Below are 24,810 nucleotides of genomic sequence, written 5' to 3' on the forward strand. Positions count from 1 at the left end.
GTCACAGCCACGTTAATCACTTGGAATTCCAGCCAGCGCGCCGCAAATATGGGCAGCAAATGGAGATGCTCAAAGCTCTAAAATAATTGGATCCTTTCACAAGAGCCGAGCCCAGAATCCAGCACAGGAATTCAGTCCCTGCTGGAAGTCGAGAGATCAAATACATGGAGAGGCAGGCGCAGCACAAGCAATCCTCAGCCACCTCTGTATCCAGCTCCATAGCCTTTGGCGCTGCTTTAATCTCAGGTGCCTTCCCAGCGGGAGCGAGGCAGGACCACAGCGGAGAGCCCGAGTGCCCAGCTGAGGACCGGCCCCTTCCCATCCAACTTACTCGACTTGTGGCAAGGTGCAGAAGCGCTGTCAATGCAAAAGAGGGTTTTGTGAGGGAGAGCAGCTGCCTCGAAGCCTTGCTCGACCGGAGGGCCGGTCCATGGGATGGAGACCCCTGGAGCTGCTGTTTGGCCTCCGCTGCCCGGCAGGGGATTGGCCCGGCCCGGCAGGATTCCCAGCCCGCATCACATTCCCGGCGAGACGCACACGCGGCACATGCAGGCTCCTGCTCGGCGCCTCAACGGCAATGAAAAGGCACAGAGGCTTCTGCCAGAAAACAAAGAGGCAGCGGCAGAGCTGGGGGTGGGGAAAACTCTCCGCTGCCCAAGAGGATCCCTGCAGAGGCAGCAGGATGCTGCTAGGCTCCACCGCAGCTATTCACCCCCGTCAGCCCGAGGTGGCACCCTCCTGCCGGGCACAGAGTCGAGGGTGGGCAAGCCCCTATTCCCCTTCCCAAGGCAGCACCAGGTGAGAAGTGCTGGAGGACACAAGCCAGGCCCAGGACAGCAGCTGTCCACAAGCAGCAAATTTCTCTGTGCTGGCTCACATCATAAGAAGCCGTGTCTTTCCACCTCGGGGAAGCTGCTGCACAGGGGAGGGTGCAGCCAGCACCGCACCTGCCAGCCCTGGGGAGCCCCATGGCACTGGAGCTGGGGCAGCACAGTGGCCTCGGCGGTCACCTTGTGGCAAGAAAGAATGTGAAAGCAATCCTCTGGCCACCCAGGCACTGGGACATGTCAGCCAGCTCCCTTCCAGCCCTCCTGTCCCTCTTCACGGGTGGTGGCCCGAGGAACAGGCCCAGGGGACCTCAGCCACTGATGACCCTGCAGACTGGATGTTCCAGTCCAGAGCTTGGTGCCAGCTGAAACCAATGGAAAATTTTCCACCGTGTGATTACCAAGTCACATGCCTGTGCAGCCAGTCATAGAATGGCTTTGAGAAGGCAAGTGGATCTGGCCAAGGGCAGGGACCATTTCTGGTCTGCACTTGCGTGAGACCCGAGGTCTCTGGCCATGACCAAGGCACCAATGCACTGCCACAGTTCAGGTTCAATAAGGATGTTTGTCCAAGGGACGCATTCCTCAGGCCCAGTCTGGATGAGGCCCTCACCATTCTAAGTGATCTACACATTTTAGCACCAAGAGTCCCTTTTATCTGATCTCCCAAGCAGGAGGAATAACACCCTGCAGCTGGTGTCTGCATCAGAAGCCCTGCAAACCATATACTAACGTGTTTAACTCAACTCCAGTGGTAAGACAATCACTTGCAGTAACTCCCCTCCTGCCAGCTCCCTGTCCAGGGCTGGGCACCATGGGAAGCATGATTAGGTGTGCAGCCTGAACAGCCCAGCCCCTTTACCAGCACTATTAGCTGGGTAGAGAAACAGGAGCCTCTGACAGAGAGCTCCAGTGGTGAAGTCATGTTTTGCAAGCTGGGAGAAGACAGCACAGATATCAGCAGGTGATGGCAGCCCTGTTGCTCCCAGCTCTGCCATCTCCTCTTCTCCCTCTGTCACCACTGCATACAGCCACAGGCATCCAAAGCCTCCTTACCAAGCCACCTCCTTCTGTACCCTGATGCCCTGTAGCCATTCACAGTGCCTAAACCCAGATGCACAACACTGTCCCTTCCCCACATCCTTCATCCTTCCTTCCCCATGGCAGCTGGGCTCTGCATCCCCACAAGTATGCTCCTGCTCATTCCCACCTCACCCTCAACCACCATCACACCCTGTCCTGTTTCCACAAACCCCCAAGGCAAGCCCCCAGCTCTCCCCTGTGCTCTGCTGCCTCCTGATTGCTGCAGTTCATACCTGAACTTACCCCCAGTTCCTCCCATCCCCGACTGTCACACACCCACAGCCCCACAGCCCAAGCCTCCTTGCACACACTCCCCTGATGACTCCCTGACAGACCCACAGCACCATCACCTTTCTGTACCTCCCCAAACAGTCACCAGGCACCTCAGGGCAGTGGAGAAAGTCCCAGGGATGCTGAACTGCTCTGATCAGCTCCGGGTGTCAAAGCTACACGTTTGAAGAGGGAGAAGGCAAATGGCTCGCAGTGGGGAGGGCAGCAAGGATTGTGCACTGCAGCATTTGCCCCGTGGGAACTGCCCCTCCCCAGCACAAGCCCTCTTGCAATACACTTCCCTTTACTGTAAGAGCCCTCCAAGGGAGGTGCTTGAGCACAGGCACTCGGGCCTCCTGCTTGGTTACCAAGCTGCAGCCTGCAGATAAGGCTGCAGCAGCTGTGGGGACATTCAGCATCTTTTCCACTCCCTGTACTAGACATGTACGTGGCACAGGGGGAGGAGATACCACACACACACACACACACACACACACATGGCTGTGCACACCCACCCAACTCACCCATTTCCAGCTGCGATTTAGGAAGGCTCAAGTCTAGCTCAGACCAGAGTGATGACATGTGCTGGGCAGGTCTTTGGGCCATAAGGGTGAGGCTTTGTCCATCTTGGATTTTAAGAAGATTGACACAATCAGGGCTACTGCAGGGAAGGAGTATTTTCACCATGAACTGAATGTCCTGCACCTTGTCATAGAAAAGGAAAGCCTCTCTTTCCTGTGGGACTGAAGGTGAAACACCCGGCTGGACTTAGGAAAAGGATGCCACAACAGTCATCTAAACATTCACAATGTTGCCCATAATGAAGCAAACAGTGTAAGCAGAAGGGAAATACCGGATTAAGGGGGACTGTAGGTGTATAAAAGGCAGCAGGAGACACAGTCCAGCTCCTATTACACCCCATGAAACTGCAAACTGCCTGGTCCACACAGAGGGAACCACCCCTGGGGCCCCACACACAGCAGAGGCAACTAAGCCAAAAACATCTTCAACCTGGTGGTTGATCCATGCCCTGAGGACACAGATGTCCCTCTAGACCTGACCCTCCTAGGGAGACAAAGCCTGTGAGAGACCTAAGAGCTCTCCATGGCCTACCAGAAACCAGCTCATCCCCTGCCACTTGCTCCTGCAGCCGGGAACAGACCTCAGGGACCTCTTGGCCCAAACCACCGGATCCTGCTGCTCCTGATGTGCAGGAGGGTACTGTAAAAGGGATATCCAACTAAAGCCAGCATGCCCAGCAGTACTGAGTTACGTGTGGGCTGCCAAGGAAGGGAGAGCAGAGCACACAGGGTGATGGCAGCCCAGTGTCAACAAGCCCAAGGGAAAGGCTTCAAGAAGCAACTTCAGAAGGGATCTAGGAACTAACACGCTTTTTGAGAGTGTTCTAGACCTTGAAAACTCACATAAAGGGACTCAAACATCCACCCAGCCTCTGCCAGATGAGAAAGCAGATGCAGCTACTGCTGCAGGTCAGCTCAACCCAGGCACCAAGGCTATGACAGACCCCTTTGCTCTGGTTCATTACTCTTGCAGACAGGATGGGCCAAACACTGTAAACACCCTCTGAACACTTACACACCAGACATGGGCTTCTGCAGCATCAGACACCAGGTCAAAGCTCAGAGACACAATAAATCACAGAGCAAAGTTGTTCCTGAAGACAAGGCTCATAAGACTGCCAGCAGCCAGCCTTGCAAAAGGACAGGATCAGGAAAAGAGCAGCCATGAGAATAAAAGGCTGGCAAGGAAACAGAAAACACTGGGAGCAAATAATTCTTTCCAGACAGTCCTTTGGGCTCATCTCAGCGTCCATCTGCTGAGGATGGTCAAGCAGCTGGAACCTTTAAAAAAGCTACCAGTGACTTCCTTTCCAATCACCACTATCTCTGGGACAGGCACTATGGGGAAGATAAACTTTCCATCTGGAGGGCTGGAGGCCAGAATCCTCATGAGCCTTCCAAAACCACCAGCACCCCCCTACACACCACAGCTCTGTGCTTCCAGCAGAACAAGGAGGATGCTTTACATCCTGTGCTTCACTGCCCACTGGTTTCTTGTGCTCATGTGGGAAGCAAATAATGCAGACTTACAGAGAGATGGGTGCTCCAGCTAAGAGAAGCTGGGGCAAGTGAATGAGCTGAGGAATGCTCCTAAGGTAGTGCCTCCATCTCCCACCACTGCTAATACCATACAGATGAGTCCCAGTGAGAAGAGGACAGACAGAACAAGACCCTGAGCCCTCCATGTACCTCCAAGCTGGTCAACCCAACAGTCCATGAGATATGACACTGCCAAGCAACCTGAGAACTGCAGATCTGAGAAACAACAGTGGGAAGGGACCTCAGAGAGTTTGGGTCCAATTGTGATAACAGCAGGGCCAAGTTCAAGCAAACTGCTTGGGGTTTGCACATGCCAGGGGCTGAAAGTCACCAAGTGTGGAAACTGCCTCCCTTCTCTAGGCCCTACTCCTGAGTCGAACTGCCTTGCAGGGAAATATTTTTCCTAATATCTAATTGGAATTTCCCTCGTGTGCCATTACTTCTCATCCTGCCCCTGGGCACTTCCCAAGAGAGCCAAGCTGCAGCTTCACTACAAACCCACAGCTGGCAGCAGCAGTGAGAGCCCCCTTCACTGCCTTCCCTCCCCCAGGCTGCACAAGCCCACCACTCTCAGCCTCTGCCCCCTGCAGCACACAAGAAGCCAGAGCTCCAGCTCATCTCTGGAGACTGCTGGAGCCTACTGGGCTCCATTCTGCCCAGCCCAGGGTGCCACCAGGGAGGATGGGAGGTACCTGCACTTGCCTGCCTTGGGGATGTTGAAAAAAGAGACTCATCTCAACCTGGGATCAGCAGAAACTGCTTGTGTTCAAGTACTGATCCTTGTTCTGGATGGTAGCAATACCACTGCCTGCTGCAACACACCTACGTTATTCCAAGACAGAATTCCCAAGTACCTGCTCCAAGAAGTTTGGCCCTAGACACAGAGAGCCTTGGTTGTGCTGCTGTAGCTCTGATATCAATACTCTGTAGCTGCCTCCACCATGCCCATGAGGGACCTGTCTGCAGGAGTGATGAGCAGGACAATTAGGAGTCCAACTCAGCAGGGACCAGCTGTGCTAGATGGAAATCCAGCAGTCCAGAGCAGATGAGAGAAGCAGCTATCTGCAACTCTGGCAATACCCTCAAGGGTCTGCAGCAGAACTCAGGTCACACAATGGGTTTTGGAGCCAACAACCACCCATGTCCACAAATCTCCAGTGTATTATCTGCATCCCAGCTCTTCCTCCATGCTGTCTTCACTCATTCCACTGCTATTTGTTTTTCATTCTCTGCCGGAACAAGTATTATTCATTTTCCCCTACTGCATCTGCTCTCTCAGACAACTGGGCAGGATCTGACCAGTACAGGGACTTGTTCAGCTTGCCTAGGGCTGGCTGGACACCCCAGTGCCTGTGTGGGGATGAAGATCCACGTGATTCACTGGAGGAAGGCATACCTGGTCCCTGCACTCACTTGCACTGCTCCTCTTTGGGAAAGCCTCAGCACCAAGGATGCCCCAAGACTCTCCAGGACAGCAACATACCCATAGCTACAGTTCAGCATGTAGCTAAGGCCTGTTCCCAAGGCACAGGCATTGCCTTTGCCTGCTAAGCCCTGTGGGTTTCCCAGCTCTCCTCTGGCAAGCTCAGCCCATCTCCCAGGCACTCAGCATGGAGCTGCCAGACCCTTGGGCTCCCTTGAAGCCCTGTCCTGCACGAGCACCTGCCTTCTGCTTCACACTGATTCATTCCCCTGTGATTCACCCCCTCCTGACTAACTCATTTCTGCCACCGCCCCATGCACAAAGGGAGTGAGAATGTGTGTGTGTGTGTGAATGCAAAATGGGCAATTTTGCACAGAGAGACACACACACACAGGCTCTGCAAGACAGCAAACTGGTCAGGGAGCCCAGCCTGGCATGCCAGAACCCTCGACCCCACAGCACCCAAGAGGGGCAGAGGTGACACCACTGGCTCAAGCCCATTTTGGGGAAAAGGGGCAGAGGCAGGCTGGGAGTGCTGCCAAGATAAGGAGCAATGGTAGGGGAGGGCTTCCTCCAGGCTCCGAGGCTGCCTTCCAGGCAAACCCATTCCCTTTATCAGCCCAACCCTGCTGGCTGTGGGAGGCTTAGCCAGCACTGCCACAGCTCAGACCCACAGGCAAGATGTCTGCCAGCTAAGCTGCCTTTGGGTACAGCCAAACATGCTCCTCCAGGCTGTGCCTCTTCCTGGTTTCACTCTCCAAGGTGGACAGATTCCTGGGAGACATAAAATTATTTCTTCTAAGCATGGCTACAGTCAGCTGGCATCAGTTAATGCTGCTGTGCATGCAGGGCCCACGGGCTTGGCCAGTTCCTGAGTGTGGACAGTGCAAGTCACACACATGGTCTGTGTACACACAGATCCTCTGCAGGCTGCTCCTCTGACCAGCAATTCCCTAGTGCTTGGGGCTGAGGCTCAAACAGGCTTTGCCCCACATCCTTTCCCTCCCCTCTCTTCCACATCCTGGCCTGTTCCCAAGCCACACACACTGCCTGCACCTGCTAAGCCCTTCCAAGGGCTGTGCAGGTAAGCTCAGTCTCCTCAGCGGCACCAGAGCAGACAGAGGTGACAAGAGGAAGATGGCACTGTGCAGCTGTGCCAAGCCCAGCGAGAGCTGTGGCACACACAGGGGCTCTGCACGCCCCTCTGTGTGTGAGCACAGGAGAGCTGTGGTGGGAGCACGAGATGCTGCTCCATGCAGCACCCCTGCTCACAGACCTGCGCCTCTGCCTGTCGGAGCTAGAGGATCCACTTCCTATCGACTACAACAGAAAATTACAGCATCACACAGGCTCTTCTCTCACTCTTTCCACATCACATGGGTCACAGTCATGCTGACAAGGGACTCTGGTCCCTTCCACCCAGGAGCCCTTGGCCATCTGCAGCATTTTGCCTGCAGCCACACAGGGCACTTGGGGCAAGTACACTGCAAGAGAACAAGTCAATCAAGCATTATGTCTTGAGCAGGGTCACACAGCCCCAGCTTAGACAGAAAGCCCTGACAAACAGGAGTTAAGGCCAATGTAAACCATATTTTGGCCAGGGAGCAAGGGACAACACTTTGGGCTGGAATGTCACATATTAATAAGCACAAAGAATGATTTTCTGCCAAAGCTTAGGACTGTATGCCAGAAATTCTGCTTCTCCCTGGACGTCTAAATTTTTGATCCTTACTATGTAGACACAGAACCTCTTCTCAGGACAACAAAATAGAAGCTTTTGTCCCATGGCATCCTTATGGGCTCCTGCAGCTTCCCCTGCACAGCACCTCTCCTCTCATCAGGATGCTCCAGTACTTCAGGTCCCTTCTAGGGAAGCAGGGGGAGATCCATAGTGCTCAGCATGTGTCAGCAGAGCCAACACCATGGTCACAGTGTCACCAAGGTCACAGCAACTGGGCAAGCTCCTGAATGAAACTCAGCAGCCACCAGCAGGATGGATCCAGCAATTTAAATGCACATGCTTAAATCAGTCCACCACCACTGAAAAGATGGGTTTGTCTACAAACTCTGGGAGTCCCTGAGAGAGCAGCAACAAACCTGTATGAGCTCTTGCACATGGTCAGCTCCCTGACATAGCCCCCAAGCACAGGGGAAGCAGAAGGATTGCCCTACATCCAGTTAAGCAGCTGGGGACTGATCCAATTTAAGCCAGACTGACTGACTTTTGAGCCAGACTCTCCTGCCACACCCTTCTTTGTGACTAACAGAGGGGTAACATCCCATCTGCAACACCCCTCTCCAGCTGGGATGGGAGAAGGAGCAGAGCTGAGACAGCTGAGCTGTTCCTGATTCTGACATCTTCCCCACACCAAGGGGAGCTCTTGCAAGTGCCTCACGTTCTCCTTCTGCAGTCCAGGTGGCTGAAAAGAGTGGTAGAGTGTTCACCCAAGATACAGTGAGTAGACTGCTGTCTTCAAACAGCACATTCCAGGCCACAGCCTGGAACTACCATCAGAGAGGAGCCTCCAGTTATCCACCTTCATGTTTCTGAGTGGCAAGCTTCTGCAGGTGATGCCAAAGGACAGGGTGAGAAGAGAGGATCTGGAGCAACAATAAGTGAAGGAATTCAGGCCTTCTCAAAATCAATGCTAAACAGCAACTAATCCATGAAACTGATGCTTCTGCTGAAACAGTTCCTGGTTACTGGGACAGACACAGAGAGAATGACCCCAATAACAGGCTGCCCACCCAGGTGAATGGATGTTTGGGTTTCTGAGAGCTCCAAACTAAGCCCCCCTTCTCATGCAGGACTGTGCTCCCACAGTCCTACCCTTCTAGTGCTTAAAATGTAGAGAATCCTCTAGGCTGCTAACTTCAATGGTGGCTGCAGAGACCCTCATGGGATATTAACTGGAATCAGCTTTCACCTCCCAGGCAGAGCCCAAAGAGTCCCTTGCTCCAAAAATCACACCTGAGGTCACCTGATCCAACATAAAGATCAGAAGTGGAATTACTTTAAATAAAATATCAGATGGGGGAGCACACCTCTGCCAGTGGACGGAGCTGAATGGCCAAATGCCTGATAAGCTGGTACTTAAAACCTGACAGTTTTCAGGATTAAACCACTAAACCACATTTTTCCATATGTCTTGGGTGTGTTGGCTGGATGACTTATCCTATTCAAAGCTCAAGATGGAAACTACCTGTATCCACTCTTCCTCTTGCTGCAGGAAGGGAAACAGAGGTTTCTGCTATCCATCTTTTCCCTAGCTCCTTTTGCTGGACCCTCTGCTGCTGTGCTCCATGGACATCCTGAGCAGACAACATTAAGAAGAGGGGCTTGGAAACCAGCTAGAATTGGGCTTTCCTGCTTACCTACACACGAAAAATCCAGGTCTAGCTCAGGTGGGTATGAAACTTCCCCTTCTGTCAAGGCAAAATGTCCCTGAAGGCAGCAGAGACTCTGCTCTTCTGCATTTTGGAAAGGTCCTCCCTCACAGGCACTGCCTTTTACCCTCTGCTGCCTTCACCAGCCCTGAGCAGGCTGGAGAGGCCCACCCAAGTTCTGGGTACACCAGAGGTGCTGCTTATTCAGGTGCCATCTGTGGGGCAGCTGTAAATGCAATAGGGGGAAGGGGGTGGAGCAAAACCAAACTACCCAAAAATCCCAGGGAGAAGGTACCCAGCCTTGTGTTTAGTCATTATTTACCCCAGGATACAGTTCCAGTTTTCACCTGGTCTTAAAGCTCTCCACTAAGTTGCTCTCACTGACTTTCACAATTTCTTTTCTCCCTGCCCCACTTCCAGCAGGGACCTCAAAGGCTGCTGCCTCCCAGCAAAAGGGTCTCCATGACCTTTGTAATTCAACACACTGGGAAAGGCTCAATCAACTCCCTCTATTCCTAGGCCAGCACAGACCTTAAAAGCCCCTTTGTTCCTGTTACAAACCCTATCCCACAACCATGGCTTAACCCTTAGGGCACTGCCTCAAATGAAGAGTTTCACAGAAGCAGGGCGGTTTGCAGCATCCAGGGGAAGCTGGACCTACCCTCCACTTACAAAAGGGCTGTACTGAAAATCTGCTGGTGGCTCAAAGGAAACATCAGACACAAACAATAAGGTGGGAGGGATGTCTCTGGCCATGCTCATCATCATTACAAACTACTGTGTCTCACACTGCTGCAGCAACATGGGCAGGTTTTGGGCTTACACCTCTTTATAGTCACCTGGTTTTGCTCTGCCTGCCCTCAGTTCAGCAGATTTATTACAAAACATGCTCCATGCATGCAGATTTGGGGTTACACAGAGGAATAGGGATGAGGAAGGAAACAGCTGGGACTGGGCACCTCCATTGTCAGTCTCACAAGGACTCCTCTGCTCCTGTCCCCAGGCAGAGCCATTGCTCCAGGAGCAAATCAGAGCCAGCAAGGGATGCCAGGCTGTCACTACAGCCTGCACGCTGATTCTTGCCTTGTCTGAGATAAGCTCAGACCAACATCCAGACCAGCAGCCCCAAGTCACAAGCTGGGGAAGCAGTGCTATGGGATGTGCATAATTATACATCCTGGACATGGGAATGCAGAGGACAGGGAAGGTACAGCCAGGTCTCACTTCCTAGCATGATCCCTGGCACAGGAAAAGGCAGTATGGAGCAAGGGCTGCCAAAATTGCCAGCTCTGCAGCTGGAACAGAGCTGCCCAAGCACACCTGAAACACCAGTTCCATGGCAGACAGAACCAGCTTGTACCACTGCACCCCAAAATACCACCCTGGCAGACAGGATGGGTAGGGCCACCTTGCAGCACCCTAAAATGCCATTTCCTATCAGCTGCTGTAACTTCCCCTCTGCCCCTTCCTGGTCCTGCTCCACCCCCTTCCTTCTCCTCAGGCTTCAGGGAAACTGAGTCACAGCATGTTGACCCTGCCCCGAGGAAGGAGATGGGTGGGCAGCCCCCAGCCCCTGGCACAGCGTGGGGAGTGGAGCAAGAGTGGTACCAAGACCTCTGAGAACCCCAGCAATAGGGAAGGATTAAAAGGTACCCACATATTCTACATCAAGCAGTTTTCCCAATTGTGAATCTCCTCTATTCCCACCTCTCTTAAAGCAGGAGTTGGCCCCAATGTGCTGCTGGCCACGTGGATTGCATCCAGCTCTCGGGGCTACACAAACTGACCCACAGGCTCTCTGCCACCAGAGAGGACCAAGACATGCAGTAACTTAGCAAAGCCCAGGAAAAAAAATAAAATTAAAGACCGGGATAGAGTGTTATAAATCAGGAGAGTGCTGTAGGTCTCAAAAGGCTGGTAGGGGACTGGATGCTTCATTGAGAACAAGTCATTGCATTCTCTACCTTAAAAGATTCATGTGTTTGAGTAAAGACTTGATACTCTGGTCCAGCTCTAGGAGCTGGTAGGCTTCCAGGTACTGACCTCAGGCTCTCTGTTTTTATCACACACCTACAGAAACACTTTTGAGGATCTGCTAACCAGTAAAGCTTCCCAGGACCGGGTCTATAGCAGTGTACACCCACAGCAGAACCCTTTAAAATCCCTGACTGGTGCAGTAACAAACTACCACTCATCTGCCTGCCTAGAAGACAGGTAAGTTAAAGATTTGTTAGTTCAGGCTCTGGGACAGACATATCACAAATGTTATTAAAGTTATGGTTTCTTGAGTATGTTTCTCAAGATTGCAGTGAGGTCAAGAGCCCAGCACTGCCCAGTTCAGTGGGGATGAAGAATGGGAAAACCGAACTCAAGCTGCAGAAAATGCACAGCTATTACACACTGCTGATCTGTAAGCCTCCTGGCATCTTTTCTCAGGCTTCTGTCTTCTTGATTGCCTCGCTCCACCTTCCTGGGGACTCTCTGAAAACTGACCCTTTCACCCCTCCCCGGGGAAGTGTGTTAAGGTGGTATTTGCTGTTATTGTCATGCAAAGCATAACATTATTGCAATACCCTTGCCCCAGCTCTATCTCCCAGGACAACATAACACTAGATGAAATTCATTATCCCCTATCACTTTATGGTACTATCTTTTAATTTCTCTGTTAACACACATTAGAGACGTATCAAGTTTCAGGCCAGCTCACTCCAAAGGAAATTCTCTCTTGCCTGACAGGGATTTGCAAAAACGATTCCTCTTCAGTACCAAAAAAAGCCCAAACCACCATCAAAAAGTAATTAAAAAACCCCAACCCACAAACCAAAAAAAAAAAAAAGAAAAAGAAAAAAAAAGAAAACCTACACTCCAAAAATAGCACTTGAAGGTTCACTTAAGGACAGAATTTTCCTTTTCTCTCCAGACCACCACTTTGGTCAGACCTTTCCCAGGCTCTGGAGGGCAGCATTCTCACTGCTGCTCAAACAGCTTCATCAGCAATGTTTGGAGTCCTGTAGCGAGGAAGCTTTAAGGGTGAGGTGCCTGTTCCTTCCCAAAAGTGCCCAGTACACCAACACAGGCATTTCCTGGTAAACTGTTCCTCCTTGCTTCTAGCCTCTGCTACAGGGGTGGCCTCTGATAGCAGCCTTCCTCCGGAAACATCACTGCCTTTTGCTCAGCTATTCCAACACTGTCATATTGTAGGGAAACAGAATTAAACAGCTAAAATCTGTAATAAATCATTCCTACTGAGCTGCCAGGAAAATTTCTGCCCAGAAGAAAGAGAAGAGCCGTAAGTCTGTTTCCTCAACAAATCCAAGCCACAAAACAGCCTTTGGTTACAGAGAACAGGCAGAGCAGCAAGAGGAGCACTTTCAGGGTGGCAGATTGATGCCATCAACTTTTCTGTTCTCTCTCCCCATATTTATTACATGGCCAGAACAGATCACTGCAAATACCTTAAGATCCCAGACTGTCAGCCTAGGAAAGAGGCTGGCAGACCAGACCCAGATGAAAAGCCTGAGAATATTCTAGTTCCTCAAAAACAGCTTATATTTTTAGCTTTTGCTGCTGTTAAAAGATGAATCGAAAGCAAAGCTCAGACTCCCTACTTGATGCCATAACTGCTTTATTTTGCTGGCAGCCACAGCAGAGAGGATCTTGAGAATTACGCCCTTTGTCCACTGCTGGCCCAGCTATGCTAATCTCATCAGCAATGCAAACGCTGGTATAGAAAAGGCTGAGTGGCAGTGCTGGCCTGACAGCTCCAGCGGCGCTGACTGGCAATAAGCAAACCCTGGTACATGGCATCCAGGCATTTTCTCCCGGCCTGAGTGGAGCTCAGGGTTGGCTCTTGCAAGGTATTCTTCATGCATCTTCCAGACAATTTGTACAGCACAGCTACCTTCTCAGAATTTAGGGAATGCAGGTAGAAACACCCACAGAGTCGAAGTTTCCACTTGGTCTCACTGATCTATCAGCTCTCTGCTGAAATCCCCACCACTCTTCCCACAGCAGCAGCATGCAGGTTGGTCCTGATGTCCCACAGGGCACTGTCCAATTTTTAAGAGTGACACTGCTCAGGATGGTGTTCCCACCTGCTTACAAGTAGGCATGCATGTCCTGGACTTGCCTCAGGTAATGGCAGAGGCAAAGCAAACAGCATGTAACCCACACAATACTCTCCCAGCTTCAACACCAGGCCTCAGCCAGGGGGAAATCTCTCTTGGCTGCCTCTCCCTAAATGTTTATTCCAGCACTGCCTATCTTAACTCCTCTCCAAATTGACAGCGGAGTATATGACCCACTACCTTTGGGCTTTTTTGGTACTCTGTGCTTAAAACTGTGTAGTGTGAACAGGTAAGACAGAAAAAAGGGGGGCAGCACTCCAGTGATGATATGGTTCTAACTCATGGGGTCACAGCACCCAAGAGACTGAGCCTTGGGCAGCGATCTTGGCAGGCAAGGTGTTTACAAATTATAAAAGAGAAAAAAATCCTCTGGCCTAGAAAATGGTAATTCCCACCCCAAAACACACATACGACCCAGAGCCTCATCTACCGGGCTCTGCATCACTCCATGATATTCCACAGCACATCTTGGGGCTTTGGTCCAGAGGAAAGATGAGAAACCACTGGCTGTGAAAGTGGGGTCAGAGGGAAGTACAGTGTGGCTCTTTTACCACGCTCTGCCACCACCTGCACCCATAATAAAGTGTAACACCAACTCTCACACAAGTGCTGAAGGTCACAGATATGGGAACCAGCGCTCGAGCTGCTGACCCAAAACTGCCTTCAGTGTCAGGTACCAGTGTCCCAGATTCCTCCATGGGAAGGAAGCTCCAGCCCCCAGTGCAGAGGAAGCTGCTCCCCTCTGAAAGCAGAAGGAACCTGTTGGAAGCGAGAGGGAGGAAGCAGACTGCTGTCCCCCACGGGCGGCTTTCCCAGAGCCTCCGTGTTCCAGGTTCCACCTCCTTGTTTGCTCTCCCTTGGGAACACCAGGGTCTGGAGTCCAGGGAACATTGTGCAAACAAGTCTAGACTATTAGGGACTTTTAAGATGACCGAAACTGCAGAACTGGAGAGAAGTGGGCAGTCCATACAGATCTTACAGTAAGCCTCCATCAGAGAGGGACACCAGGGCATACTGGAAAGAGTGAAATGGTTTCAGGGCAATACATGAGGCCTTGTACCCTGGAAAGGAGGGGTCACAGCTCAGGCAAGGATTATGACATTTGTGAGTACAGATCTACTTGGGTAGCTCACAGGCATCCTTTCCCATCCATTTTTGACTGAACACCCCAGTCCCAGACAGACTCTGGCCACAGGCACCAGAGCAGCATGTGCCACCCCATGGCAAGCCCACACAACCAGCCTCCATGCATCTCCAAGAGCATTGTTCCCCTCTCACTCTGGGCTGGGCACAGAGCTATGGGCAGGGTGTTGTAGCTCGCTGCCAGCAGTGACCTTTGAGAGGTGTAATGAGAGAGGTTTACAGCTCACACAGCCATCCATGTTGACACGAGCAAGCTGCGCTTGCCGCCAGCAGGTCCTTTTCCCTGGCTTACATCCAGGCCTTTAGGCATATCATGGATGACAGGTCAGGTCTCTGTCACACTCACATTATGGCCAGGCTGGAAATGGCTTCCTGACCCACTCCCTCTGCTAGTGAGTGCATGATTGCCCCTTCACCAACAGAAGCCAGCTCTCTTACCAGTATCTGGTAAGGGGTCTACCCAAAGGAAGCTTCAAAAATGTTTAACTTCTCCTCTGCCTGCCCCAGAGGCCTGTCTTAGACCATATCAGAGGGGTCACAAGAGTGTCTGCTCTCCCTGAGTACAGACACCCTTGAGCAAGGCAAACTGGCTGTGCAAGGTGGACGGAACAGCACAGCACAGGGCCAGGCATCCTGGGAAGCTGCAGTCCTGGCTGGAGCCACTGGCGTTGATTAACTGGGGATAAGCAAGGGCAGCAGAGTGACTCGCTTTCTTCCATGGTACAGTGAAGGGGATCAAGAGACTGGTTTGTTCCTGGCTGGGCCTGCTCTGCAGCTCAGGGCTTTAAAACAAACAGGGCTGTAAATGGGAGCTGCCTGCCCACACCCCAGCAGAGGAGCGAAAGAGGGGAGAGGATGGACAAAACACCCCTGACCACTCACCCTGAGGCTGTTGCCAGAGGAGAGCAGCTCCAGATGCCAGACTGTCAGGCAGGAGTCCCGGGGTGCCAATCCCATGGCAGAGCTGGGCCTGGGCTGCACTGAGGGCTGTGGCACCTTCCACATGTGCCCGACAGCCTTTCTGCCCTGTCAGTGACACTGCCAGTGGCAAGCTGCCATAGCAATGGCAGCATGCTCCCCTTTCTCCCTGTCTCTGTTCCCCTTTGCTTGTCCTCTACTCACACACGAAACACCCAAAAGCCTCAATATACTCCTCAAAGGAAGCACCTTCACCAAGGAAGTAAAAGGGGTACCTGTGGAAGCCCGCTCTCACAAGCCCTCATCCCTGCCCACCTCAGGGGCAAGGACCCTACTCGGGACCCAGGTGCATTGCACCCCACCTTGTCTCTTCTCAAGGCAAGGCACAGGAGAGCCACCCTGACAGATCTGGGGAATAGAGGCCTTTTTAACTGCATCTCCTTCATGCTGTGGCAGGCAGGGATGCTTCAAGATCCTCAGCTGTCCCACAGGGCCTGCTGCATGGGGGTGACATGCAGCCCCTCTCCAGTCCAGCCCAACACAGCTGCCTGCAGGTCAGAAAGCCCCAGGAGCTCTTTCTACAGTAGCACCAGATCTGATGGGAATGGGGGTCACAGACTCTTCTTGCTGCATCCTGGCAGGCACCTCCTAAGCCTCTGCTTTCCAGTTCCAGACAGTTTCTACTTCAGGCAGGTCTGTACTGCTGCATCAAATCTCACTGTGGCTTGAATCAGAGACAGATCCTCCTTTTGTTTCTTGCCTTAAAAACTCTCCCCTGCTGTTGCTATGTGCCTCTAAACAGTTACCCAGCCTGGTGGTAAGCAGAGCTCTTCTCCCTTTCACCTCTCTCACACAGGCACAAGACAGAAGACATAAGACAAAGGACCCTCTTGAACCACACTCAGGAGTAATACCTATCAATATCTTTCACCATGTAAATTCAACAACTTTGCAGACAAGCAAAAAAACCCCAAAAAACAAATTCTAAAAGCTCTGCTTCTCTCTCTGTTCTGCCCTTTCCCACAACCAGTTACATCACTTGAGGGTTATAGCAGAAGCTAGCAAAGCCTCGGTCCTGATCCAGGATGAGTCATGGAGCTCCGGAGGCCGTGCAACTTCCTTCTGATACCATCAGCCATGCCTTACACAGCTAAAAATAAAGATGGGCCAAAACTGCAGAGCCACATCTTGCCTCAACATGAAACTCAGCCATGCTCAGCACTGCTGAAAAATTACCTGAGCAGGTGGAAACCAAAAAGTGCAGGGAAGCCAAAAGTCTTGGGTGTACTGAGAAGGAAGAGGGCAGGAGGCTCCACCCTGTGCCACGCTGGAGGATGGTGGTGGCAGATGGCAAGTAGCCATCCAACCATACAGAGATGGCCAGAACCAGGATCTCATCCCACTCAGCCGTGGGCTTTGGAGTATTTCCATACCTAAGGGTTTTGTGGAAGACTGCTTTCAGCAATACATGCTCCCATCTGAGGCAACAGGAATCAACTGCTGCAAACAAGAATGATGTGCATTTCTGGCAGGAAAAAAATTGGGAAGCTGCAGCCTGCTTCCCACCAGGCAACACGAGGACATCTGCAAAGCAAGGTCCAAGGGATGTTCGGAGCTAAAGGTTAGAAAAAGGAGTCACAGATACAGCTGATATGGGTTAGAAGTTGAGGTAAGTGAGGAATTCAAAGTTCTTCCTAATCCCTGGGACACTGTGGCCAAGCAAAACATTCACACATGAGGATACAGGATTCTCACACAGATCTTAGCAGGAAGCTGTAGGATTGCACACAAATGGGAGCTCAGAGGGACACCGGCAGCATTCAGAAACCTAAAATAGCCTCAGCAGATGATCTTCTGCTCCAATCTATGGAGCAGCAAGAATTGAACAAGGATCCAGCTGTCCCAGCACTCCCATGAACAGGATCTTTGAATGCCCGACCTATTTGCAACAGAGATGGTAGGGCAAATAGGGGATTCCTTGCATAACTCCAGTGCCAATATCCGCAAGGAACCCAGAGCTCCAGTTCTGAAGGAGGAAGCAGCATTTTCTTGTGGTTTTCAGTGGAAAGACGATCTAGTGCTACATCAGCTGGTCAGACTCTGGGGCAAGGGCAGCCTACACTCACCAAGAGATTCCTGGAGGATGTTAGGCTGACTGCTTTCTGTTGAAGATATAAATAACTCCACTTTGCCCAGTAGTTAGGTGTCCCAGCACAGGGTCCCACCCCATTCCCAAGAGAGGCACTGCAATTCTGTCCACAGGTCTGCAAGTTGTATCAGTTTCCAGACTACCACCAGCTGCACTAAACTGAACCAAAATTGCTAATTCAGCCCAAATATAAGCTCACTGATATCACCTGGGTAAGGTGATATATGAACAGAGATATAAAATCCCACCATGGAACAGGTACTAGTGAATGCCACAACCCTGCTGGATAGAGGGGCTGCTCTGCTCTCACTGCATTGTGTGATTGGTAATCTGCAGCACAGGGCACTGGCAGGAGCAGAGGACTTCTTCTTTCCTTCCTTTCACCTTCACAGGTAAATCTATCCCTGCCTCACTCACTGTGGGTACCACTTCAGCATCAGGCTGAAGGATGAGATGGCCTGAAGCCCAGTTTCCAGCTGCCTCTGGATTGGTCCCAGCTTTCCTGGCAGACACTTCAGAGGAAGATCTGCAGAGCCTGGGCAGCTATGCATCCTAAACTATGTCTTCCCCATATAATCTCTCCTGGCCAAAATCACACCTGGGCTCTGAAGTGAGAGAAGGGTTCATCCTGCCCTGCCATAGCACCGTCCTGATGAGGGCTCCCTTTCAGGTGAGAGCACACCTGCAGGTGGGGCAAGCACTGCTGGATTCTAGGCAGGCACACAAGCATCCATGGACAGGGCAGGAGGTCCACAGCCATCTCAGGCTGCTCCAGGCTGGCTGCCTTGGAGCAGGTAATATTTCTTGCCAGTGGCAATAAAAAAACTGCTGATCCTCCTGAAATACTTCCTCTGAGCCTCACGCATCAAAGCCAAGCTACAAAATCATGGGAAAATGCAGGAGAAACCCAAATGCTAATATTAGAGAACACAATTACATCTGCCACAAGCGCTGGGTAAAGTCTCAGCTGGGTTCAGGTGAAGGACAGCAGGGGCCTGCAGCTGGGAAATGCTCCCAATTCAATTCAATCCTGCTGGCAAGCAGAAGAAGAAGTGTGGCAAACATCACAGACTGCAAGTCCCCAAGAACACATCACCCTTGAGCTCCTGACAACTGTGTACATGGTTCAGCACTCTTAGCAGCACTGGTTCCACACATCCGGGTTCCCTTTGCCATGCTGACAGCCAGGTGGGATGCAGGAGTCACCCAAAAAACCGTGGCTGTGGGAGAACCTCACCTGGGTGACATCTGCTTTACAGAGTTATCCCTGTGAGCCAAGGGAAGAAGAGCACAGAGTTCCCTGTTTCTCCACACAGCCCTGATGAGGCAAGGGAAATCAGTGACGTTTGAATGTTGCTAACCTCAGAGTAGGGCTGAAGCAGACAGAGAAGGCAGCTCTCAGCTGTCAGCCCTCGCAGTGTGGCCTTGAGGTTGCTTGTTCTGGCTGTCCTGGGTCACCTGGAAAGACAAGTCCACATGCACAGGTTCAGTTGGAGCACTGGGTGGGCACTAACTGCTCATCCAAGCCAAGTGAGTTAGTGGCCTGTGCACAGAAGTGAGAGACCCCAAGCACCCCACCAGCTCAAAGATCCCACCACATCTTTTACCAGTGCTGAGGCTGCCCCTCCAGCTGCAGCCCTGACCCCCTCCTGGCTTCCAGCTCCCCCAGTTCCCTGCACGACTCCAGGTGGGTGCACAGTTGGCTCTCCAGAGAGAGCTGCTAAGGTCACATCCACGATATCCCTGCCCAGATTTCAGTGGAAAATAAAGGCCTTTCTGTGCCTTTGGTTTTGTTCTTGTCCACCCACACAGCTGTAGGCTTCCCCACCACACAGGCTCTGGTGTACTCGAGTGGGTGCGCTGGCATATGGTTTATCTGCAGAAACAGGCGCTGGCTGTGGTCCCCACAGGCCACCTGCTCAGCCACCCCATGGAGACACAGAGCCAGGGCAGGGAGGGACAAACTCCACTGCTGGAGAGACACCCCTCCCAACAACCCAAACAGACCAAGACAAATCCAACACCGCAGCGTTTCCCAGGCTACAGGGAAGGGAGAGAACGACAATTGCTTAATAGAAATCTCCGAGAAGCCTGCCAACACCATCACAAAGATGTTGTTTAATCTCCTCCCCAGGATCCCAGGGCTTTAATTGTAGACCACTGGAGATCACATTTTGTGGGGGCTAGGTCCTCGTGCAGAGCAGGTCCTGAAAACCAGGATGGTATCAGGCTCCCCAGGATCAGGTCTGACCTTCCCCTGGCCACAGGCATGAGGGACAAAAGCTGCTGTGAGGCAGTCCCTGCTCCCCAGCTTGACCATCCACACAGGCAACCACGCTGCAGCACCACCAGATCACAGCCCAGCTGCAGTGCTGGGGAGCAGACAGGCTGCTAGGGCCCCAGAAGCACAGCCTTCACACCCAGGTGCAGGGAGGCATGGCCACTTTACCCCGCTGGGGCTTCAGCCCTTCAAACTGTCCTGAGGGCACCCAGAGAGCCTGTGCTTAACGACACCTGCACTGGCAACCCTGGAGAAGTCCCACCCAGAAGCGGTACCAGCTAGGCACCAGGGCTATTGGTTTGGAGAGCTTATAAGCAGAACAAGCCCCAGTAAAAGCAGCATGTGTAAACGTAAATATACATATATAGAAAACCCTCGACCAAGTCCCTCCTCTAGCACACTGTCTTTCAGAGAAGGCTCAAAAGTGCTAAGCCTGAGCAGTGACAAGAATTGCTTTGGACATGGCTGAAGCACTGCCACCCACATACTGCAGCAGCACAGGAAGCAATGGCAATGGATCTGACAGGGATGGGTTGAAAACACTACCCAGGAAGAATGCAATTACCCCAAATGGACTGAGGCCAGGAGATCTGGATTACCACCTCAGCTCATGCATAAAGGGCTTTGCATCTTTGTTCACATCTAACAAGAATCTCAGCGTTGACATCACCCCTGGCCCAGGACATGGATTTGTTACTAAAAAGCACTTCCAGTTGAATCACTAACTTCCCATTTTGCAGCACACAGGACTCCTTTGAAGATTTCCCATCCAAGTATTGTTCTACCATCATGCTGCTCAGCTGGGGTGTTGTCCAGGCCACAGGCAAGTATGACTGCAACTGCACTGGCCAGTCCTGAAAAGGCTCTCTGAAATGCAGAGCATGTGAGCCCAGCTGCTCTTCATTCAGGATTCACAACCAGCTGAAGATGCAGACGGAAACAGGGGGAAAACATGTTAATTGGCAGCTGGGTGTCCACAGGCCAAGCAAAGGAGACTGTGAAAGAGAGGGGCAAAGCCAAAGGGAGGATGAAAAGGGACAATTCCCTGTCAAAGAAAATAATTTTTAAAGCAGGCCTCAAACTTTGTGAAACCAAGTTCTCTGGAGGTTATGTTCACCTGGCTCACTTGATCACGACCAAAAGCAACATGAAATAACAAAGGAACTGAGCTGGTCAGAAAATAGGATCCAGGGAGCAGAAGTGCCAGGTGCTGCAGACAGAAGGAAGGATGGCAACATGGCATTACCAGGACACAGAGACCCACACAGCTCCCTGGAAGATGATGGTGCCTGGGAATCATGCGAGGTGGAGAGACATCAGGCAAAAGCCTCTCAAAGACTCTCACAAAGTAACCTGCAACAATCTCATAAGTAACCTGCAACAAACCATCTGCCACCATACAAATACCTCCTTTCAGGATTTCTCCCATGCTGCCCTTCACATCTGTCCTGTTTCAAACCCGACTCATTAATTCCTCCAGCTACCAAAGCCTCTGATAATTTGATTACAGCTCCATTGACAGCGTGCTGAGGACACCACTTTTCTAACCATATGGCTTCACTTTCTCTTTTCTTGTCTGTGGTCACATACCTACCAACAACAGGTTTTCTTATTCTGCACCAGGAAGTGTCCTGGCCCCCAGGCATGGTGCATTTCCACACAGCACGCGATGGTGCCAACCAGATCTAGCAGAGGACAAACATGGGCAGGCCCAGAGCAGTAAGAACATGTAAAGGACTTGGGAAGAGCCAAGAGTCTTTGACTTTGAAGACTCAGATCAATAACCATCCCCTTCAATCACCCTCAGACTCAAAGACCAAAGTTTGGGTATCTCTGGCCTCTGGCACTCAGCACAGTCATGCACAAATGTGCCAGGGCAAGCAGCCTGTAGCAGGCAGCAAGGAGGAAGACCAGGGGCAAAGATGTGCTTCTCTGCCCTCGCAGGTCCCTTGAACATAGGGAGGGAACTTCCTCCTCCTGCTCTGCATGCTCAGAGAGAGAAGAGAGCTGAGGGCAGAGAGGCTGAGAAAACTCAGCACCAGCCGAGGGGGGGTGTAGGGGCTGCAGCCTTCATCTGATTTGGAGTGAAAGAGCAGCCCTACCAGTAAAATTTAAATTATCTATAATTCCCTAAAGGCCACTTCTGGAGAGGGCAGTCATGAAAAACAGAGCACGGAGAGCTGCTCTGCACAACTTGCTGCAAAAGCAGGGAAGCAAGGGAGCTGCTCAGCAAGCTGTGCTTCTGAACAGCAGAGTTCCCACAGTACAGAGTGACCCCACCAGCTTTCCTTCTTCCAGTGGGTAAGAAACCTCTCACATGGGGAACAGAAACAAGGTGGGCGAGTGGCACAGCTGAAACAGCCCCAGCACTGCTCCAACTGTGGCTGGACCTTGGTCCACAAGTCCGGCTCTCCAAGGCCTGGTGGTGACAGCAGGGCTCTGCTGTCCTGACCACCCTTGGCTCCATGGGAAGGGACATGTCCAGGCCTCACTGGAATCAGCAGCAGTCCAGTGCTATGGTTAAATGTTATGGGAGCAGGGGCTGGAGGTCAGGCGAGGGCAAGCTGACTCCCTGGCAACAAACCCTGTGGCAGCAGTGTCCCTGGGAACCAACCCCACCCGAACCCCTCAGCCCAGCCAGCTCCCACCAGCGCCCTGCCCTAGTGCAGGGACTGCACGCTGGGACACGCAGAGTCCCATCAGCGCCGAGACCCGCACCTCGGGAAGTGCTGCTGTGAAACAAGGCGGTGACCAGCCTTTACAGGATGACTTCATTCTCCCCGTCCCCAACCTAAGGCCCAGCCCTGCCAGAAGTAACTCCAGCACTATCACGTTGGGAGTTTTCTTCTGTGTCACCTGCCGGACCTTGTTCACCTCCTCGTGCTACCAAGCTTGCCAAGACACTGCTTTGTGTCAGGGTTCAAGCCTGCTACACTCTCCAGAATTTCCCAACCTCCCCTCTTTGCTGATGCCAACAGACACGATTCAGGGAGAGGGCAGGTCTCTAAGCAGATCTCTGCTTGTCTGATGTTTTCAAAAAATGCAATGAGTGGAAACTACTTTTAAAATTTAAATTTAGAGCACAGCATTCCTCTACCATACATTTTCCACAGCAGCTGCAAATTCCACACTCCTTCTTTCAAAGAAAAATAATAAAAGGAGCGCGGAAACCCCGGAGGTGTGTGCCCCTCGTACTGACGGATTATGTTCCCGGGTGGGTTGTGAGCAAGCCCACCTCCCTAGCACCCACCACGCAGCCATTCCCTCCGACTTCCCTTGCACCTTTCCAAACACGACACCCGGGCTGCCGAGCGCACGCCGCCTGCGCGATTCCTGCACAAATCCCGCTTGAAAACCTCGCCAGGTCGGCAGCTGCTGATTTCGGGTGGGTGACCGGCCCCGACGGGCCCTTCCGCCCGCGGCTGGCTGTCACCGGAGGGCGGCGGATGCCGGGGTTCACATCCGCCCCGGCGCCCACCCCGCAGCCGCACGCCGGGGCCCGGCCGGGGACCCCCGGGGCAGGTGCGGCCCGAAGGGCTCCTCCCGGCCCCCGGGGAGCCCGGCCCCACCGGGGCAACCCACCGCGCCCCTGCTGGGCTGGAGCTGATGCCCGCGGGAGGAAGAAACAGAAGCGGAGGAGGAGGAGGAGGAGGAGGAGGAGGAGGAGGAGGAGGAGGAGGAGGAGGAAGAGGAGGAGGAGGAGGAGGAGGAGGAGGCCCCACGGTGCGGGCAGGGCTGCAGACAGGCTGTCCCTGCCCATGTCACAGCGCAGAGGACGTGGCCCTGGTGGGCGAGACCAGGGGCAGCGCAGCCTCCCTAAGCTGCCGGGGATGTGGGAGCCAGGCTCGGGGGCACCCCGCAGCAAAGCCTGCACCCCGTTTCGGTCCCTCCCACACCTGCCTCTGCCAGACACAGCCCACCCGCAGCCTCAGCTCCCCCGGGCACCCCCCCTGGTCCCCCCGCCCCAAAGTCGCTCTGCGGTGACACGGCCGCCTGCCCCCCCCCCGCCCCGGCAGCTCCTGCCACAGCTTCCGCCGGTGCCAGGCCCCTTGCCGGCCCAAGCGTCCCGGCTGCAGCTCCCCACCTCGGTCACAGTCCCCCAAACTCGCAGACCCCCATCCCGCTCATGATGTCCCCAGCTCAGAGACCCCCATCTCGGCCTTGGTACCCCCCGCCTCATAGTCCCCCATTCCGTTTACGGCCTCCCCCATACTACCCGATCACGGCCCCTCCTGGTCGCGCCTCCCCCAGCTCCCGCTCGCCCCTGCGGTCTGGGCCCCCGGTCCCAACGGCCCTCCCGAACCTTCTGGAACCGGGGGATGGCGGCGGAGATGGGGCGCGCGAACCCCCTGGCACGCTGCAGGGGCGGCCCGTCCCCGCCGGAGCCCGGCCGTGCCCCGCGCCCCCCGGCCCTGCCCGCCGCGGCCCCGCCGGACCCACCAGCGCCCCCTCCGCCGCTGCCGCCGCGGCCCCGACTGTGCGCGGCTCCTCCGCTCCTTCCGGGTGCCGCTGCGGACACGCCCCCCGCGCCCGCCTCCCGCGCGCTGATTGGTGCTCTGGGCGGGGCAGGGCGCGGGGCGGGGCGAGCCGCTGCGCCGCGCGGCCAATGGGAGGTGAAGCACCGCGCCGAGACCCCGCCTATGGCCCGCCCCCTCCACGTGCGGGAGTGTGATGACAGCGGGGAAGGGGCGGGCCCAGGCGGGGTGGCGTCTCATTGGCCGGCAGCGGCGGCGTGGGCGGGGCCTGGCTCGGCGCGGGGCGGGACTGCCGCCCCCGGACCCTGAGGGCTGAGGGGGGACCCACGGCCCGCGGCGGGGCTGGGACACGGGCACGGCCCCGCGGGCACGGCATGGCTCACCCACGGGCACGGCCCCACGGGCACGGCATGAGTCACCCACGACTACGGAATGTCCCACCCCACGGCCACAGCCCCACAGGCATGTCCCACCCAGGGACACGGCCTGTCTCACCCACGGGCACGACACGTCCCACCCACGGCCACGGCCTCACAGGAACAGTGGGCCCCACCCCACGGGCACGACACGTCCCATGGGCACAGCAGGTCCCATCCCACGGGCAGCT

General features: G+C 53.7%; 1 protein-coding gene across 8 annotated transcripts in view; it reads right to left on the minus strand.

Moving 5' to 3' along the window:
* ATOSB (atos homolog B) overlaps positions 1-24,250 on the minus strand; it is a 36,743-nt gene extending 12,493 nt beyond the window's left edge. For 2 of the 8 annotated variants that reach the window (XM_064404514.1, XM_064404516.1), the window contains exons 1-2: positions 24,169-24,238; positions 18,809-18,905 (exon numbers count right to left, since the gene is read on the minus strand). The gene's annotated coding sequence lies outside the window, so the exon portion shown is untranslated. Of the gene's footprint in view, positions 1-331; positions 581-18,684; positions 18,906-23,944; positions 23,984-24,168 lie in introns of those variants that run through there. The other 6 variants (XM_064404517.1, XM_064404521.1, XM_064404518.1 and 3 more) reach the window with 4 other exon arrangements.
* Positions 24,251-24,810: the final 560 nt, after the last annotated feature.

The sequence above is a fragment of the Passer domesticus genome, chromosome Z, assembly GCF_036417665.1.
Source record: "Passer domesticus isolate bPasDom1 chromosome Z, bPasDom1.hap1, whole genome shotgun sequence".
NCBI lineage: Eukaryota > Metazoa > Chordata > Aves > Passeriformes > Passeridae > Passer > Passer domesticus.